Genomic DNA, 21,479 nt, shown 5'->3' with positions numbered 1-21,479 from the left:
ACTGAGAAAATTGCAAAAGGAGCTGAGGGTATATTGGTGCGGCAGTGTCCCTGGTACCATAATGGCTCAGGGCATACTGATACCTGTGAGCAGTCCTGTACATTTCTGGAGACATTAATTATGCTATAGTGAAGTCTCACATTAATCATTTAAAATGGAATGAAAAAGCAAAACATATTACCACTCTGGGAGGAGAAGGATGATTTGTTAGGGAGCTAAATAGGGAAATTCCTTATTGCCTGGAAGTTTTCCTAAACTGATTTGTTTTTAGATATTTTTCCTCTCCCCTCCTCCCTCCCCATTTTCTGGCACCTTTCACATTTCCAGATTCAACCTGGAACTATAAACAGAAGCACCAACATGCAACAAAGGCCAGTATTACTAAACTTCTAGCCTGATTCCCAAGTAGGAAGGCACAGAAACCATGCAAATACCTGTCCTTGAAAGACTACCCACAAATTTTGCAGATACATGAGGTTCTATTTAATTGCAGTAAACTTTGGATAATAAATTACATAAATAAACTTTGGATAATAAAGAACATATCCACTGACATCTGTTTACTGAGGACCCCTCCATGAGCCCTTTGTTCAGGAAAAGGGTTTTGAGTGCCTATTTATGCCATCATCTCTGGGCCCTGAGTGGGAATCTGAACTTAATCCAGTGAGTAGGCACAGGATATAGTGTTGAGTTGGAGTGGCCCAGGGCAGGAGGCAGTTGGCCAGAAATGGGACCAGGTGGTGAAAACTTCAGGGCTGATATGTAATATAGCTATACATAGGCTGCATTAACTTTCCAGAGTTCCCTCATGGAAAGCCAGGGAGAACTGCTTCTGGGCTGAACCACTGCAGGATACTGAGCCTATATGCAGATGGATCGCCAGAAGCTGGAGCTACCAAGTTTAGGTCGGCTTTTGGGGGTAAGTCATTTTATAATGATACCTCTAGGATGACAACAGCAGGGCTGTTGATGTCTGTTTTTAAGCCTCTGATGAATGATCTGGTGGTCCAAGATTCCAGCTGTAAAGAAAAATTAGTGATTCAGAAGAGTGAGTCATCCTACCAACTGGTCGAGAAGAAACAAGTGAGAGAGACAGAGCTGCAGAGTCATACAGCTTTGCTGGAGAAGAAAGAGAAATGCAGTTTAAACTGGCTGTTCTAGAAAACAGAGAAAGGGAAAACATCTGAAGGGGACTGGATGAAAATGCTGAAGAAAGAAACCCAACCTGGTATGTAAAAACCTTGTTTGCAGAGTTGTTAAATCTGAGCTCTCTGGAAGAGTTGAAAGTGGACCGAGAGCATAGGGCATTTTTCCCTGCACCTGGGCGTCATAACTGATCCAGAGAGCTGATTGTGAAATTTCTTTAGCAGCAGCAGGAAGATTTAATTATGAATAAGCCAGAGAGCACCCAGAGCTTATACTCAAAGGCCACAATCTGCAGGTTTTTTCCCAAGACCTTTCTGTCCTAACTTAAAAAAAAAAAAAACAACCAAAAAAAACAGGGGGTGGGGAGAAAAGAGCTGGGGAAAATTACAGCAGCACTCTGATGGGCAGTAATCCACGACTGTCAGGGATTCCAACTGAAACTCTCATTCAGCTTCCAGAATCAGTCTTACGCAGTGGGAGACTTTAAAGAAAGGAAAATTACACTTTTGGGGTGGAGATCCATATCCCAGACACACAAGATACTCCCGATGCAGAAACTAATGATAAACTTCTGATAAAACCATGCAACTGTGAAACTCATGAAAAGGAGCCTAGGAAGGAAAAAAAAAAAGAGGAAAGACACTAAAAGTGTACTGGCAATGTCAGAAGTGAAGTGGAAAAAGGGGACTCAGATACCTCACAAGTGGCCTGAAGAATAACTAGCAGGGACTCATTGAGAGTCATCAAAAACAAACAGTTGAACAGTAATTATGTTAACATTGTAAAGGAAATAGTATGAAGTTTGATTTAATTCGGGGGGGGCATCACTCTGGTATCTGTGTTCTGTACTTAAAATCAGAGAAATTGAAGCAGAGGTCCCAAACTGTGGGTGTTCCCCCATAGGGGGGCATGTAGGAACATTCAAGGGGGCATGGCAGGCCTAAGCTAGCCCCACGGGGGACGGGGAGGGAGTGCCACTCAGCCCCACCCCCAGCCGCAGCCTTGGCTCCCAGCCCTGCACCTGCCCCATCCACAGCCTCAGTGCAGCTCCACACCTGGCCACAGGCCCAGCTGCCGAGCCCCACGTGGCCTGCCTGTGGCTCTGCTCCCGCCCTCACCACCATACTGTCCACGTCCCCCTGTCCCCCCTGCACCCCAAGCCAATGGCCCTGCTCCCAGCCCTAGCGGGAGGTGCATACTGGGGTAAGGGGTGGGGCATAACCTTCAAAAGTTTGGGGACCACAAAATTAAAGGATATTAAGGTATGACAGGGTTCTCGGGGATGGAGGAGATTTGGAGAAAAATCGAGAGGGGGTGAGCAGGAGTCCTGAGGGGTTCCGTGTAAATCCTCCCTAGGCAGCTCAAATGAACAGATGTTCCTCTGTCCCAAAGGATGAGGGTTGAGATCCCACAGGCAGAGAATGTACCTCCCTGGGATTGCAAGAGAAGCAGTCCAAGTGTCCATTGGGGGAGTATAGGGTTCAGTAAGGCACAATCATTTATGTGCTATTTGGAATGAAAGGAAGTAGAATGTAGGAGTGGGAAATTAAAGGCAATTGCTATGGAAACTAACAAACAGAAATCAAGCCATATCCAGCCACACAACTGAGTACAAAAGATTATAATTAATAACAGTAACAATTAGAAATAAGGTCCATTTGTGACACAAAGGTTCAAGTCAGGCAGTCTCTCCAAAGCAACCCTTGCACATTAAAGTAGAAAAAAAGGCTAGCTTGGCTGATGCCTTTGATGAACAGGGTGGACAAAAACAAAAACATGATGTAACTATTTAGCTTATCAAAGAACTTAAGTTATCAAACACTCTCTCCCTTTAAAGTAACATCTTTGAATTTCAAAGTGCTAAATAGTGTCATTAAGAAGAAAGAAAAAGTCCTGGAAAAACTAAACAAATCTCACTCACCAATCACTCTACTTCAATACACTCATTTTCAGGAGGGCAAATTATGAGTATGAAAGATCACTGGTTTCAGCAGATATTTTTGCTTCTGGAATTACATGTCGTCTGCAGCTTCTTGCAAGGCCTGCTCTGCAGCTACTAATTTCTCCTGTAGCCCCTTTACTTGTCCCACAGGATCCCCCAGCACCCTTTCATTCAGGGTCTGAGGCCCCACAGTAGCCTGCTCTGCCTCTGTGTTTGTACCTATGTTTGTCTGGGCCCTCTCTGTCCCAATCATTTTATCTGATAGCTCCTCACTACACACTACTGGGTGCGTGGGTTGGCCACCTGCCAGGCCATTGTCATCACCACCATCTCTTCCTGCCTGTCCCCAGCATATTCCAGTCCCCAGACATCTTCTCCTTTTTTCCCTATTCCTCTGGGTACCACACCTTCCCCTTTGCTACCCCACACCTTCTTGAGAGGGAGTGCCTTTTTATATACCACAGCACCCAAAACAAATCCTTGTCCTTGCCAGAAACCAAGTGGAAGCCTCAAAATAAAATTTCTCCTTAGCATACATGACAACTCATAACTGCATCTGTAAAAAATATTCCTTGGTACCACACATTACTTAAGATACTTCGAAGATTGCTTTAAAGTCATTATCGTTCTCCAAAATCTTCTTTATCAACTGCTGTGCTGTCAAATTGTCTAAATTCCTACACCCTGTACTTCTTAAAGTGTGGTAAGTTACTACTATTTAAGGAATGAAGCTTGATTTCCCAGACCAAACTAAACAGATACTGGATGTTTCAACAAAATCTAATCACCCAAGAATTAATTCTTGACTTTCTGCATTCAAGCTTTGAAATCTCAAATTCACAACAGTCCTGCAAACCCCCACAACTAAAAGTGAAGAGATCAGGGAACCATGGATACTCTAAAGTTTGCCCCCCACATATACACCAAGTGAAACAGTCTCCAGTTAGTGTCTTATATAACCGAATATTTCCCCCCAACTGCATCCGTGCTACTCTGAGAACACACAATATATGGCTCATGGATATTCTCCACATCTGTAGGCAATATAGATTCTAACATGCTCCTTCCCCATACATTTCTCTCCCTTCCTATGGAGTCAAATGATGTACACCCACAGCAAGCTCAGCATACAAATTATTATTTTCCTTCAAAAAAATCTCTTTTCCAACATCAACTAATTGCTGTCAAATGATTTACATTTTGACACCCCATTAACTAGAAAGACCATTTTTTCTCCATCAGAGTCATCAAATTGTATCTTAGAAATATTTTCCTGAAGAGGCAAAGGGAGATGCACCATTTTACACTGTGTCACGAACCAACTTATTTGAAAGTAACTTACCCCGCGTTGTTGTCTGCAAACGGACAAATGTCTGAAATGACTTTATTGTTTCGAATCAACCTCTTTTCATGCATGTTTGAATCTCTAAGTACAACAGGAACTTTATCCACTAACATTCCATTCAACACACTTCTCGGAGGCATCTTCTTTACTAGAAAAAAATAGCGCAATAATAAACTCTGAATTCCATTCATTCTCTGAACATACAATATAATATGCCAAAAATTGACACAATGCCATATTTCTTTCTACAACCCCAATTTCTGCCATAATTTTCACTTGCTTAATATAAAATAATCTCTCACAGCAAACACAAAATTTCTCACATTTGGCAACTTCAAACTGAGCCTGCTCTAAACCAAACTTTTTCACATTAACCACATTGCAGCAATACTGGTCAGTCACCACTTCAGAAACCTACACATCAAATCAATACTTCCCTAAAAAGCTTCTCTATGAAGTACTCCAGCAACCTGAAATCATAGTTTGATTTCCATCTATCAAATATGAATCGAAATCTCCAAATCCTTAGCTGGAATTTGAGCTCCATAAAAATTTCTAACCAATTTATGCACCCAGGTGAGATAGACCGACATAATAGAGCAATAATGATCTTACACTGCCCTCCACTTACACATGCCAAAGAGTGGTCTTTCAACATACTATTTTTCTTCACACTTCATCTGTCTGCCATTTGCAATGACCCTACTTTTTGCAAAGAAAAAGCCACAAATTCTTTTACAACTTCGCAAGTATCTTGAAGGACATTTTCCATCAGCTCATTATTAATTATACAGGCATACCCATTTAAAGTCTTCTGGATGTTTTAGACCACTCTTGTGCTGTATAAACACTCCTGACCTAGTCTAAACCCTGTTCATCTCTAACATCTGAATTACTATGATTTACACCTCTACCTACTTCTCTCCCCAAATAAGAAACACCACGTTTATCTACTGAAAAACGTGAGACAGAGCTTATACAATAAATCTCTTCCAAAAGAATGCTTCTTTGGTTGTATTATGAATTCATTTTCCACAAAAAAGGTCACAAAAGTTACCAGCAAGGAATTTACTTGCACTAATTTCTCAAAGAAAGGATAAAGAAACTTACAATATCTCTGTACCTCCTGTTTCACCAAATGAAACAAGCACCTGTTCAAATGTCTGTTCACTTGCTGTTAAGAAACTGACTAATTTCCTATAACTCCTATTTGTCTCTTATTCTTCTTCAAAATCCTCCTCACCACTGACACTTCTATTCATGCCTTCCTCTCTACCTCTGTAAAAAAAAAAAAAGTGGTTTCTTTTTCATTTTACCCCATGAGTAATTAATATTACACTTACACCTTGAGAAACATGACCCTTTAATTCTCTCAGCAATCTGCAGCATTTCTTCCATTATATTCAATTATTACTATACCAGTATTAACACTCCGGTGGAAACTTCTCTCTTCTGCATGTCTTTGTTTTGCACTGTTCAATATGGCACTAATATGCCTCTGATAATAATTTCTGTTTGACACTTTTATCCCCCCTGCACCTTAATTTACCACCATCTCTTGCTTGTTGCAGTCTCATATTCCATCTTCCTCTGTTCTTTCTCCTTCCTCATAGATGGAAGCATTTTCATTGCAGAAAATTTAAAAAGATGGCCAAAGTAAATGAAGTTTTCAAACACAATAAGAATTATCAACTGTCAAAAAAAGAAATAAAAAAAAAAACCTTTGAAACAACACTTCCAGAAAATTCATCTTAGAACTTCTATTCACCTCAAACATGTTACACAGGTAGTGGAAACTAAGATTCTACAACAAAAATACAATTCACTTTTCTGAATGTAAACCTAACGTATCCAAATGTATCCAAAGAATCATGCAATCAAATAACAGTGTTGCCATCTCACAGGATTTTATTGTATCATAACATTTAGAGGATTTTTTAGAGTACCAACTTTTGGAGACATTTGACTACATAAGTATCACAGTTTTCCTTTCTTTAATGGACTTCTAATTTCACTGCTTGTGGAGGAAAGCTTGAAACATTAACGGAGTTCACTACAAAAGCTCAAAACTAGAAAGAGAACCCAGTATGTACTGGGATTATTTCAATCTCATGATTTTTAAGCCAATTTCATGATTTGGGTTGGGGCTGACTGATTTAACATTTGGTGTTAGCAAAACTGCATTGTAAATGAAGTGTTACCCATTTTTCACAATGTCTCTTGCTAATCAAAAGATTCTAAACTTCCTCTACCTTAATGAACACAAAGGCCCAGGTCCTGGTGTGCACTGTGCTCACCATATGCCTCTTACTAGGTGCAATGCAGGCACAGGGCAAGGACTAAACTTTACCATTGATCCCAAGTGTAAGAGATCTGTCCTTTTGGTGTGTCTGAGCAGGACAGTAGGCAGCATTGCTATAGTTCAAGTGTGGGCAGGCAGTGCATGCCCAGACTTGGAGGGAAAACATAGATGAGTATTTTCAATTCTGGCTGTCCAGATGCTAGGACACCTTCAGGAAATGGGCTTGCACCATGTATCCCAAAAAACACTACAGCCCTTTTAATCTGGTACCTGGCAAACAACTACTCATTAAATGTAAATAGTTTCCCAGTTCCCCAAAAGAATAAACACAATGGAGTACAGAGCTGGACTTGCTTTGCGTGCCTAAAACCAAAAGATATGCCACAAATCAGTGGAGCCCTCATGCAAGTACACAAGGATTTCCACTGAGAAAGAATGTGATGCTCACACCAGAAAGGGCCATTGGAAAAGTCAGCTTGAAGAAATGAGGTACTTCATATATGCTTTAAGCACACTCACTTTATAATAACCTTCATATTGTGTGATGATTAGAAATTTGACATGCCTTTAGAATGCAGGACACAGATATCGCTTTGTGATTGGCTGCCGATGATGTGTTGAATTCCCAGTTTGTTGCAAAGGAATAACCTATAATTTTACAATAGCAATAAGACCCTGTGGGTGGTGCATTTCTGGGGGATTACTGGACGGCTCAGGCTGCTGAAGTCAACCTCCTGCCTAAGAGCACGCTTGAGGCATGTGATAATGCTCCCCCTGAAACCCACTGCTTGTCAGGTCTGATTGTTTAAAATATCTACATAATTGCATAAATTGCTTTCACCTTCTATATAGAGTGTACACAAGGCAAATGTTGAAAGAACACAGTGATCGGGCATTGTTAGCCAATTTACTGTATTCCTTCGTGCAACCATGTAATTAGAGTCATAAACATATTAATGTTTGTCTACTCAGAATTGTATAACTCAATGAGGCAATTAATATCACTCCACGAGCTTTCAAAAATAGATTCAAGAGGAGGAAGTCAAATAAAAAGCAGTAGGGAGATGGGCAGAAGTCACCTTTTGAATTTGACTTCTGAGCCCTTTGTCTGCAATGGCCCAAAACAAAACTTTGGATCTGAATAATCCCAAAATTTGGGAGTTTTGATAAGGATCCAAATACTGCAGCTTGAGCTCATCTCTAGTGAATAAGGTAGAGCCATCCACAGGCAGCTTCAGCATAAATGTCAAGCTCTTATTCAATAAGGATCTGATCCAATTACCTGTGAAGAGAATGGAAAGGCTCCCATTAACGTCACACATTAAAAACAACATTTAAAATCAGAGATACTGTGTAATGTCAAATACAAACATAAAACTATAGGCCCTATGGTCCTCTCCACACATGGAGGGGGTTGCTTGTTCAGACACAGAATAGGATCTTCCGCTTTTGTGCCATGTTCTCCTAATCCTCTGAAAGCCATTCTGTAGGATCTCCATGAGGCTGGAATTCCATGGAACTGGAGGGGAAGGGAGAGCCAGCTTGGGACTTGAGAATCTGGAGGACCCAGGGCTGCATCAGCCTCCATTGCTGTGGTCTCCATGCTGTGGACTGTCCTTTAATGGAGTTTCTGACAGTAGCTCAATTAGGAAAAAACCCCAGAACTGTGGCTCCTACAGAATATAGTGGGCCCAGACAGCACTGTAAAACACTTGTGTGAATGTCCCTTGCTTCATGTGGATCTTGGGGGGCATCCACACATTAATGGGGTGGAATCCCAACTTATTTTACAGTAGGGGGAGGTGCAAGCCACCCACTTCAAGGGAAGAATGAGTTGGAAACGCCACTAGCTGATACTCATAGAACTTCCTCTCCTGAGATTTAAAGATACTAAGAAATGAAATTTGATCGCATATTTTTAATTGCTCTTTGCAACAACAAAGTTGCCACAGGCTCTTTGATGTTATAAAGAGTGTCATGAATAAATGATCTAACAGCTGTTCTGTGGGCAGTGTCCAGAATGAGCTAATTCCTTACATTTCAGTGGTTTAATATTTTTATCAAATAAAATGTGAATATGACAGACAAACTCTCTCAGTTCAATCATGATTTAGTTCCAAATTAACATGCCAAAAGATGACAACATGGCGTTTCATTTCAAGGAAAATTACTGTTGTCAGCGCTTCAAATAACTCCATTCTCTGTCTTTTTTACATTGTTTTAGCCAAAATAAAAGGTTGGAACTGATATGAGTGAACGTGCGAGACACATTGCCACCACTGGGAAACACTGGGCCATATTCAGATTTCAGTTAATCCAGATTTTAACTGTTGTAACTCCATTAAAGTTAAGAGCCACTCCAGCTTCATACTCAGATCAGAAATTGGCCCACTGGATTGTCAAGAAATTTTTCTCTGTCTTTATTTCTTATACAATAAAAATATACGTCAACTTTTCAAAAGTATCCATTTGACCGGTATGTCTGTGTTTCTCTTCGGATGCTCCTTGCTACTTTTTTGTCTCTGGGAAACTTGTGACAATAAGTTTCAAAACCTAATAATGAAGAGAAATGCTCAAGGACATGTCTGTGGAGCTGGGAGCATGTCAGAAAACAAGGGCTCAAAGGGACTCAGCCTTCTTTGCTGCAAAAGCCAGAAGTGGAAACCTTGCACTAACCCCAAGTAGCTGGTGTCTTCGCAGAGGAATATGTGAGCGTCTGGGATACGGAGTCTTTGTCGCTACTCCTGCGAGCCTGAGGCTGCAGAAGCCCCTGCCTCTTCCATTTCCCTGCTTCAAGGAGAGCAAAAGCCAGTGGGAATGTGCGATGACAGATCCACCAATTCTGCTCTTGCACCCACCTCACGCTGCATGGGGTGCACAGGGCCCCCCTGCAGAGATGGTATCTGCAATGTTCCAGGGGTGCAGCCTACTCAATAGTAAATAACAAAGCCAAGAGATCGCAAAGTCACAAATTCCAAGGCAAGAAGGGACTATTATGATCATCTAGTCTGACCTCCTGTATAGTATAGGCCACAGAACTTCACCCAATAGCTCCTAGAGCAGGGCTTTTAGAAAAACATCCAATCTTGATTTAAAAATAGTCAGTGATGGAGAATCCACAAACCTTGATAAGTTGTTCCAATGGTTATTACCCTCACTGTTAAAAATTTACACTTTATTTCCAGCCTGAATGTGTCTAGCTTCAACTTCCAGCCATTGATCATGTTATACTTTCTTCTGCAAGACTGAAGAGCCCATTATTAAATATTGCTCACCATATAGGTACTTATAGCCTGTAATCAAGTCACCCCTTAGCCTTCTCTTTGCTAAACTAAATAGACTCAAGGAGCTCAATCTGTCCCTATAAGTAGGGCCATCCCTAGCTATTCTGGAGCCCTATGCAGCCCCCCATGGGGTGGGGGAGGGGCAGGCCTCCGTGGGGGAGGGGGGGCTGGCCCCAGGCCTCCGCAGCGGCAGTGGGGAACCACCCCCCAGCGCTCACCGGCAGCAGGGCTGGGTTCTGGGTCACTACACTTCCCACCACCAGTGCGTGCAGGCCCGGCCTTCTTCAGTTCTCAGGGGAGTGGGGGTGTGGCTGGGGTGGAGCAGGGGCAGGGAAGGGAAGGGGTGAGGCGGAAGAGGCGGGGCTGGGGTCTGGGGAAGAGGTGGAGCAAGGGCTAGAGCACCACGCAGCTGCACAGGGCACCAGGAAATTTGGTACCCCAAATTTCCTGGTGCCCTATGCAGCTGTGTACTTTGGGAATGGGTAAGGACGGCCCTGCCTATAAGGCATGTTTTCTAATCCTTTAATCATTCTCGTAGCTCTTTGAATCCTCTTCAATTTATCAACATCCTTCTTGAATGGTGGGTACCAGAACTAGGTACACTATTGCAGAAGCAGTTGCACCAGTGACAAATACAGAGGTAAAATAACCTCTCTGCTCCTAATCGAAATTCCCATTTATACATCTATGGGATGCGTTAGCCCTTTTGGCCACAGCATTGCACTTGGCACTCATGGTCAGCCGATTATCCACTACAACCCCCAAATCTTTTTCTGGAGTCCCCGCTTTCCAGGATAGAGTCCCCCATGCTGGAGGTATGGCCTACATTCTTTGTTCCTAGATGTATACATTTACATTTAGCCATGTTGAAATGCAAATTGTTTGTATCTGTGGCCTGTCCTATTCATTATTTATAAATCCTGGGGCAACGATCTCTGTATGTAGCAAACATTGGCCCAAATCCTCAAAGACTTAGGCATTGCAATGCTGAGCATTGCAATACCAACTTTTAGGTGCCTCTCAACCCAGTGCAATCTACAAACCTGGGTTTGGCCCCTAGGTTCCCTATGCAATGCCTGAGATGAGACAGGCACCTGAGAATCAGATTCACAGAAGTCCAAACGCTGGGGGAGCTGCTGTGATGCTTTCTGGGGGTTCCCGGGGTCATAAAGCACCTCACCACGACCTGCCCTTCGTATGAGGAAGTCTTGTCTGTGCCTGCTATGGATCAGCTCCCTAAAACCAGCAACCTCTGGTGACACAAGCACTACCGTCCAAAGCCTCCATAGGCCTCACACTCTCTGTACGGATTAGTGTTAAGCAGACACCAACCCCTGCGTCCTCCGAGCTGCCCTCTTGAATACTCAGCCCCTGTTCAACTGAACGCTCACAGAACTCACAGGTTTGCTATTCTCAAACAAATAGCACACCCCAACTTTTAAGATTCAACTCAGGATCACCATTCCCTTTTTTGGTAAGTTTATTATCAAAGAACAGAGATTCAAGTGATAGAGAATGAGAATACTGGGAACAAAGGGATGCATATAAAACAAAATCATAACATGCTTTCTAGTGCCTAAACTTAACTAACAAGGCACTCCCCTGTCTCCTACCTGATCGCTTACCTCAAGTCCTTTTCCCAGCATTTTCAAACAGGTTTGCTAAGATCCATTCTCAGGAGATCAAGCCTGCTAGCAGCTTGTCCTCACAGATTGAAGGAGTCCCCGGAGGTTCATTTGCACCACAGATATAGTTTCAAAAGTTTATTGTCTTATTCCTAAACAAGATAACCCCTGCTGTTTTTGCCTCTAGCCCCCACAATCTATTTATTCAAACTGTAAAAGAGCATCCATTGGGATCCAAAAAACTCTGTGATGGAAAGTGCTCAATCAGCTAATTAGGCTGCAAAAGGGGGAGCTTTAGGCTGGAGGAAGCTAATTGGAGAGAAGCTCACCTGTCAACGACAAGGTGGCCTTCTACAAAAGGCAGGAAATTGGAAGCAAAGAAGGGCTGAAGAAATGAGTAGCCTAAAGTCACTCTCTGGGAGGTGGAGGGAGTGAAGAGACTGGCAAATCCAGATGTGTAGAGAAGGTCAAGAGGCATGGAAGCAGGTCAGGTAAAGGCAGCAAAGTGCAGGGAATAGACCTCAGCTGCTGTGTAGAGGGTCCCTGAGCTGGAACCTAGAGCAGCAGATTGCCTGAGACTGCTTGATATACTCCCCACCCCCACCATGGAAAGGCTGAGTCATAAAGAGGACACTGCACTTCCTAGAGTAAGAGAAGGGCTGCAGAGGAGAAACTGCCCGATCTAACCACTGGAAGGGGCATTGGCCTGACCAAGCTAATCCCCAAAACTCTCAGGAGGTGGCGCTGTCCGTGTGGTTAGTAGAGCGACTGTGACATACTCCTTTTTAGCATGTGATCAGCCAGAGTAAGATAAGCAATCCCTCATCCCTGCCAGCCAGGGGTATGTAGATCACCTTTTGGTGATTTGCCTTAACTCACAGGCCTTATTTTTAGTATCTATACATAACTCTTCACATTTTCTGTACATACATATCACACTAATTATGACGGCCTGTGTGACGCAGGCTTTCATTAAAGACCTTACGTTCTTTGGTGGACTAGTAAATAGATTCCAGATCTTTGTATCACTTTTGTGCCCTCAGCCAGCTGGCATTAAGAGGTCCTTGGGTTAAGGGACTGGTTGCAGAGCCTGTGACCGAGAATACAGCTAGGCTAGATCGCAGCAGCATCAGCAAAGCATTTACTTTAGAAATTATTTCATGGTAGTTAATAAATAAGTCATCCTGAAACCTGCCTCAGGTGTTGTTTAAATATCACGTGCTGCCCTGCACCACCAGGGCAAATAGCAGCTTCAACAAATTCCTGCTTTTTCTTATAGATGTACATCAATGCATCTCTTTGATGCTTCATCAGAGATACAAGGAAAAGATGTTTTAACAGCCGGTAATTAGTTGCAATATTTCTCAGAATGTTTCATTGTAAATAATTACTTCCTGTTAAAACATCATCTCCCTGTGACCTAGAGAAACATTATGCAGAACAATAGAAAAAGTAAAATCCATTAACATGAAACTCAGGAGCCTGAACACACCAGGGCAAGAACAAAATAAATTATAGAAACCGGTGGATGCACTATGCACCTGAGGATGTGGGAGCATAAAGAGAATTATTGGCAATGAAAAGCATATGCTGCATGTGGCCCAAAGGTGTGTTGGAAGAAGAAAGTAAGCAGGAGGCATGTGGTGTACATTATTGAACAGGCAGCCTTAATTTGTCCTTTGATATAGTTTCAAGGGCAATTTTTAAACTGTTTTGTAGGATTCAAAATGATTCAATTTTTCATGAATGCTCCTGTCACATTTTATTGATACATTTAAACAAACTTTAATCAAAATTGTGTTCATAATTGTTTGATTTCAAATATGATTTTAATTTAAAAATATAAATAAAAATGGTACCGAAATTTTTGTGCAAAATAACCCAAAATATTTCAGTTTCTCACCAAAAAAAACCACTTTTTGAATAAAGCCATTTGTCATCAGAAGTTTTACTTATGAAAAATTTTGACCAGCTTTATTTATTTGCCAATAATCAACATCGGACAATCCATCGAGTCCCCTCATTAAGCATTCAGATATACTGTGAAACAGACGCACTGAGTGATTTTTTTTTTTCTACAGTCCACTAGAGGGCTCATTTCCATAATACTTGAGATTGTAAGAAAAGAAGCCAGATATCTCTTTTATCAGCACCCAAGTCTCTGTAAATTTAATTATGCCTTCTATTACACCCTTGTGGGACTGTTTAGTGTTGATTACACTTAGCAACAGCTATGTGTCTGCATTACCAGATGCAACCTCCTAAACTTTATTACTTCTGTTTTTAAGCTCTATATTGTAGCCTGAATTTTTCACACCATACTATATGTACATTTGAAATTTACATGCAGAAAAAGATTAGGTTATGAGATTACTCATCATCCAGTAAACCACAGCTTGTAGAGAGCCATAAGAAGATACAGAGAGATGTATATCTGAGAGCCTTATCCAAAGTCCATTGAAAACGATGGGAGGCTTTCAGTGACTTCAGTGGGTTTTGGATCAGACCTTGAGATATGAATGGAAAACCAGAGTGAGTGGCACTAAACAGGCAGTAATTCTTCACTTTCTAAAACTCCATTTCAATAGACATATAAGAAGTGTAATATATAGCTTAAAAATATATTGATACAAGAATCATGCAAAGATACATTATAACACAGATATTTTCAAAAGGATGAGCTTTCCTTAAAGAGTGTGGCCAGCCTATAGCCATAATACTTCAGGCTTTGATCTTGTCATCTCTAACTTGTCATCTGGATGGGACGGGGCAGTACCTTAGCTAGGAGCCTTCCAAAGAGAATACAGCAGGAAGAGATGCTGGTGTTTCAGCAGCAGGTGGCGCTCTTCCCCCTGAGCAAATGCAGAACCAATACCCCAGCATTGTGTAAGTCACAATGCTGGCAACTCTTGTGATTTTTACCACAAGCCTGATGATATTTGGTGAATTCCTTAAATCACCAGTGTTGGAATCGTGCAATTGTATGAGAATCTTAGCTTTCGCTTTCTTTAAAGTTTGTTTCATGATTGTAGAGAAAAGCTGGAAACCATGAAGCAAGTGCACCCTAAAGGCTCAGAAATCAGAAGGCAAAAAGAACACAAGTTGTTTTTTAATCTTATGATTTTTTTAAGCCAGTCTCATGATTCTTGAGGGTCTGGGGTTGGGGTTTTTGTTTTTTATTTTTTTTTGGGGGGGTGGGGGTGGGGTTGGATGGTTGGGATTGGTAAAACTGTAATCAACATAGCTTCATTGCGTCCAGCTGGTCTACATCTATTCACACTAGCTGAGGATTTGTCGGCTGTCTTTTGGATCAGATGTAACAAGGTCCTGAACACTTCTGGTTGTTAGAGATTCCATGGCTCTTTTTCCAAGGCTAGGGGTGTTAATCCTTGGGGGATCCTAGCCATATTCCAGTGTGGGCAATTCCATTCACTCTGTGTATGGGCTTGCACCTGCTCTCATTGAAGTCAGTTGCAAAACTTCCATTTACATCAGTAGGAGCAGGCCTTCAGTTTTCCCTGCGTTACTTTTCCTAGGGAAAACTGCCATGTGTGTGTTTAGAAAAATGATGGTCTCATTAATAATGCATTGGCTGGGACACAGGAGCTCTGCTTAAATCTGGGCTCTGACACGGACAGCCCATGTGATCTTGGACAAGTTGTAGTCTCTCCATGCCTGTTTATTCATCTGCAAAATGAGGCTAGTAAGGCTTCCTTCCTCCCGCCCTTTCTCCATTCTACTTATATAGATTATAGGCGATTCCACCATAAGAATCATACTCACAACACTGACATCCACTTTCTAACCAAATAGCCCCAAGCAACCAACCCAAACAAAAAATAGAAATGAAACAAATCATCTGAAAACACACAAACAAACAAGAGTAAATTAATAAATCTAAAACGCAAACCATGCCCCAAGCAAAAAGAAAAGGAGTACTTGTGGCACCTTAGAGACTAACCAATTTATTTGAGCATAAGCTTTCGTGAGCTACAGCTCACTTCATCGGATGCATACTGTGGAAAGTACAGAAGATCTTTTTATACACACAAACCATAAAAAAATGGGTGTTTACCACTACAAAAGGTTTTCTTTTCCCCCCACACCCCACTCTCCTGCTGGTAATAGCTTATCTAAAGTGATCAGTCTCCTTACAATGTGTATGATAATCAAGTTGGGCCATTTCCAGCACAAATCCAGGTTTTCTCCCCCCCCCCCCCCCCCAAACCCACTCTCCTGTTGGTAATAGCTTATCTAAAGTGATCACTCTCCTTACAATGTGTATGATAATCAAGGTGGGCCATTTCCAGCACAAATCCAGGATTTAACAAGAACGTCTGAGGAGGAGGGGGGGTAGGAAAAAACAAGGGGAAATAGGTTACCTTGCATAGTGACTTAGCCACTCCCAGTCTCTATTCAAGCCTAAGTTAATTGTATCCAATTTGCAAATGAATTTCAATTCAGCAGTCTCTCCTTGGAGTCTGTTTTCGAAGTTTTTTTGTTGAAGGATAGTCACTTTGAGATCAGAAATCCAGTGACCAGAGAGATTGAAGTGTTCTCCGACTGGTTTATGAATGTTATAATTCTTGACATCTGATTTGTGTCCATTTATTCTTTTACATAGAGACTGTCCAGTTTGACCAATGTACACGGCAGAGGGGCATTGATGGCACATGATGGCATATATCACATTGGTGGATGTGCAGGTGAACGAGCCTCTGATAGTGTGGCTGATGTTATTAGGCCTTGTGATGGTGTCCCCTGAATAGATATGTGGGCACAGTTAGCAACGGGCTTTGTTGCAAGGATAGGTTCCTGGGTTAGTGGTTCTGTTGTGTGGTATGTGGTTGCTGGTGAGTATTTGCTTCAGGTTGGGGGGCTGTCTGTAGGCAAGGACTGGCCTGTCTCCCAAGATTTGTGAGAGTGTTGGGTCATCCTTCAGGATAGGTTGTAGATCCTTAATAATGCATTGGAGGGGTTTTAGTTGGGGGCTGAAGGTGCTGGCTAGTGGCGTTCTGTTATTTTCTTTGTTAGGCCTGTCCTGTAGTAGGTGACTTCTGGGAACTCTTCTGGCTCTATCAATCTGTTTCTTCACTTCCGCAGGTGGGTATTGTAGTTGTAAGAATGCTTGATAGAGATCTTGTAGGTGTTTGTTTTACCCTGAAAAGGGAAAGTGCAACCAACACTGGGAAGTCCACTGGGGACTTCACAATCACTTCCAATTTTATGTGGAAGGTGCTCATATACTGCAGTGATGGGTGGAGGTAAAAAAACACTTAGATAGACTGGGATTGTGTCTTAGTGTATGGATGTACACAATGGGTTTCAGTTGGGGCCTTTAGGTACTACTGGAATGTAGAACTGGGCAAAAAATTTTGGACTGCTTATTCACTGAAAAAGGCAGTTTGGGTTAACATAAATTATTGACCAAATTTAACCTGAATTTGGATTAAAAATATAGAAAGTCTAAATGTTTTTATTTCAACATTTGACAATTTGATGTTTTGGTGCAAAAAACACTTTAGCTATATTTAACTCTTTTTTTTTTTCCTAAGGTGTAAATTACCTGAAAACATAATCCGAAAACAAATTTTTTTTTCCAATTTTTCATTCTGGGAAGAAGACACTAAACATATACATCTTGGATCGACCCAAACCCATTTTTCCCCAATGTTTCAGTTCTGCCACCTGACCAAACTATCAATTACTTGCTCAGCTCTCCTGGAATACATATAATGGTAATGTGAAGTGGATACTGATTTCACTCAAAAGGTGGGTGCTGAAATGTATGAGAGAATTGGGTCTATACTGCTGGATGGTTTAGGAGTGTGGGGGGAAAACCAATGACACAGTTGGCCCAGATATTGATGCCAAACTCATTTTCAGGACAGGAATGGCCTAGCTTCCAAGTGCAATAAGTTCATAGAGCATGTGTAAGCACTTACAGATCATAAAGGTTAAAAAAGTCCAGAGTATAAAACTCCTTTTTACAATGTAAGAGTGCTTGATCTTTTATTACATATAGAGAACAAGATTTCAGAGTGTTTAGTCAGCTCATAAGGGCTGCAAAATGTTGACCCCGAACTGTAAAGTGAACCTGACACTACTATGCAAATCTGATAGCAGAGCAACACATACCTGTGTCACCAGACTGCTCTGATACCCAGCTCAAATGGGCCAGGGATTTATGTCAGTGAAACCTGAAAGTTGCTGAGCAGATAGATTGTTAGGTTATTGTGTTTTGCCTGTGTACGTATTTTCTCATGCTGCCCAGAAAGGAATCTTAGCGACAGTTTTCACTCTCCATTTCAGAGCTATTTTTCTACAAATATTGTCAATTCTGCTGTTGTGTGAGAAGGGCTTTGTGATGTAAACTCTACCTGTGAACATCCAAGTCCAGTGACCTAGTAGCTATAAAATGAACCCCCATCCTTTCCAGCAACTAATAGCTAGTCATCTATGGAATACTCCTAGAGAAGTAGTGGAAACTCACTCACTTGAGTAACTGAAAACTAGACTGGGCAAAATACTAGAAAATAGGGAACAATTCTGCATTGGCAGAGAGATGGACAAAGCAATAGGACTTAGAATTGAAATACACGTTTTATTAACAGTATTAAATCACCAACTAAATAAACGATCGCATGAAGCAGAGATGGTCAAAAATGGTTGGGAAGACATCAGGCTCAGTACTGATATTCAGATCAATCAAGACACCTATATAGTCCATCACTGATTGTGTCCACACTACCTGTCCTCCCCAAACCCTTACTTTATGGTTCCACAGAGCTCCCCAGTGTACATTGTGTGGAATCTCCAGGTGCAATCTTACTGTGGCTTGCCCACTTCTTGCTCCACAGGCACCCATTGGTTCCGCTGCATTCAGCACCCTCCCCTTGCAAAGAAGGGGGACAATGTCAAATAAGGACAACAACACCTCAGTTGGGACCCAAGAAAAACAAACGTCCTCATGATAGAGGAGAAACTACAACGGGGAAATCTTGTCCAACTCCCTGCAGAGGGTTATCAGGTTTAAATATCTTTAATTACCCCCTGTGATTTGGTCTTTGATTTCCAATATCTCTCCATTTTATTTAAATGCTCCTGAAGCTTCAGAAATCGACGTAGATGCCTCTGTCACAAACTCTGCCACCTTCGAGCTCACTCGGGCTATCATAATAGCTGTTAGCTTAACCTATTTTCTGAAGAAGAATAAATATCCAAACACAATCACAGACACACACTTGAAAAGAAATAATACAAATAATTTTAAATACTGACTCATAGGCCTCACAGACCAAGAGAAGATATTCTAAACCATGCCTCAGTAAGGTCTTGAGCACACTTACTCTAGAAAGACCACTGTGCCACAACAATTGGATCTGGCTAGATGTTCCAAATGCTCCCAAGTTGGGGGTGTAGGGATGGCATTGGGATCCAGGGCTTTAGATCTTCGATTTGGATCCTTTTGGTGCTAGTCTGCTTACTAATAGCATGAATTAGGGCAAAGAGAACTAGTTTGGATAAAATAAAAACCAGCCCAAAATTTCACTCCAAATGTTAATTGTACCTGAAACTTGTTAAAGGTTTGAGAAAAGTTAGGTTATTTTTTTCGATATTTGATTCATGGCCCTTGTAACACCTTGGTTTTATCTAGATGCAGAGGTACCAAAATACAGTGTAAAAAGCTCTCTGGAAAATATCTCTGTGGTGTATTGAAAAGTGTGATACTTAATGTGATAGCTTATAATTTTAAGGGGTTTCCTGATCTTCCTAGGGGACTCTGTAAAAAATGGTGAGATCTGGGTCTTTAACAGTCACTTGCAAAAGAACCAGTCTGGAGCAAAGTGGGTTGAGTTCTGCGCCTCGGCCTTAGGAAGCAGCCTGCTCTATCACTCTCTGTATTTGATATGTGTTACTGCAACCTTTCAGAAAGAGTATCTGTTTTTGTTTCTAACTTTGTGTATACAATGAACATAACGATTTCCATCCTCCCCACCACCACCACAAATTACCAGAAATCCTCATGTTTTTTTAGCTGAGATTCCATACCAAACCAGGTGGGATAAGCTTCAAGTAAGTATTCGGGGTTCAAGATATTTCTCTAGCCTCACTTCCTCCTATTCAAACTCTTGTTCCCTGTATAGTTCCCAAACTCATATCCTTACTTCATCTCTACTCAATGCTTTCTATCATACTGGTCCCTATTCTTGGAAGATTCTCCTACTTCCTATCCACTAACAGCCTTCTATTGTCCTTGAAATTCCTCCTTAAAACCCTGTAAAAATTCGAACAGGGTTTAGAATTTTGTGTATTTTGGTTTTCTCCCCTATAATCTCAGGACACTCTCTTTACAGAACTGTTTGTCCTTTGTCTCGTCTTTGGTAGACTGAAGCATTCTGGGTTAGGGACTGTGTGAGAATCATATCTTCTAAGAAATAAGAGTAAAGAGAAAATGAGCATAAACATAGTAAGAACTAAATATCTAGATACCCACTGAAAGGAATCAAAATGTAACCTTCAGCAATTAAATACAAAATGGCTGAAGTTCTTCTCCCTTCCAAATTTAAAGAGCATTCTGGGAAGTGCTCCTGAACCCACCTCCTATAAGAATTCAGTGGTGACCAGACTCTCACAAGGAAAATATAACGGCTAGAGAAGCTGTTTACATCCCACCTTTCTGGTGGCTAGTGATCTGGCTAGACAATTATCTTGAGGTCTTCAGGGCTAGATCCTGGTGCATTAGGTTCAGATAGTAACAACCTTTTGTTTTCTTTTGACTATATATTACTCTAATAAATCTAGATGATTTTGGACATCAGCTGCTTTCAGTGTTTATAGTTTATCATGATGCTAGCTAACTATTTTTTAAACTAGTCTGTGCTTATGCTGCTAGGTAACTAGATAGTATTTAACATCACCAGAACTGTCTATAAAACAAATACTAAAACACCATTAAAATGATTCGAGAAATGAGGGGGTAAGAACAATCATGTCCTTGCAAGATTGTGTACAAATCCGAAGATTAGCATTGCTATGTCCTTCAGCTACAGGCGTTCCCAAGTTCACTCAGTTTATTCTAGAATTTGTTTCACTTTTCTGTTTATTGGGGATGATGCAGTCACCTTGCTGCTAGGACTCTTACCACCTTGGAATATTTGGTTCATTGAGTTTGTTTGCATTGGATGCATTTGAGTGCTGTTACTCAGGTTTACATAAGGCTGCACGTGCTTTGAACAGGTGTTTATTTGTTTTCATATGTGAAAAGCTGAACTGTAGGAGGAAAGAGAGCGCTCCAGCAACTTCTGGGAGTTGTAGCTCAGGGCAGAATTTGTCCTGTTGTATGTAGAAAATGGAAATTTTTGTTTTTGAGAAGGAAAAGCTTTAGATCTACCTGTAGGTCTGGCAATTGCAGGTCAGTGTCAAGACATCTAATGTAAATTCTCCATTATACAGGCTACTGGAATTCATTAGTAATGCAACAGAGGTGAAGTAATGGATATGTAAAGCATAAGTGTATGCCACTTCGGCACAAACTGCACCACCAATGTGGATACAGTAGAAATAACTCTTAAATGGGAATGAGATAAGTGTAACAGGAAAAATTCTGCTGTCAGCTACAATGGTTTAAATGTGAAGTCATTCCACTGACATCACTCAAGTTGAGTACAAGAAGTCTATTTAAGTCAGTGATTTACCCTAGTGTAAAATGTGACATATTGGGTTAAATCCTTGCCCCTGGTTCTGCCTGTTTTGTGGCACTCCAGCAGCACAGAAGAGGTGGACAGCTGGCCTAACTAGATGATTGGGCATTGCCAGTGCAGGAGAATCCTCA

The 21,479-nt window shown here is 41.4% G+C and overlaps 1 long non-coding RNA gene across 1 annotated transcript; it reads right to left on the bottom strand.

Moving 5' to 3' along the window:
• Positions 1-203: 203 nt before the first annotated feature.
• On the bottom strand, positions 204-6,313 carry LOC122465182. Its single transcript, XR_006289829.1, has 3 exons — positions 5,983-6,313; positions 4,431-4,581; positions 204-1,019 (listed from the first exon to the last, which is right to left on the bottom strand). It is a non-coding gene; the product is annotated as an uncharacterized LOC122465182 (long non-coding RNA).
• Between the last annotated feature and the right edge of the window lie 15,166 nt (positions 6,314-21,479).

This window comes from Chelonia mydas, chromosome 3, assembly GCF_015237465.2.
Source record: "Chelonia mydas isolate rCheMyd1 chromosome 3, rCheMyd1.pri.v2, whole genome shotgun sequence".
Lineage (NCBI taxonomy): Eukaryota > Metazoa > Chordata > Testudines > Cheloniidae > Chelonia > Chelonia mydas.
This window is presented reverse-complemented; position numbering and strand designations above follow the sequence as displayed.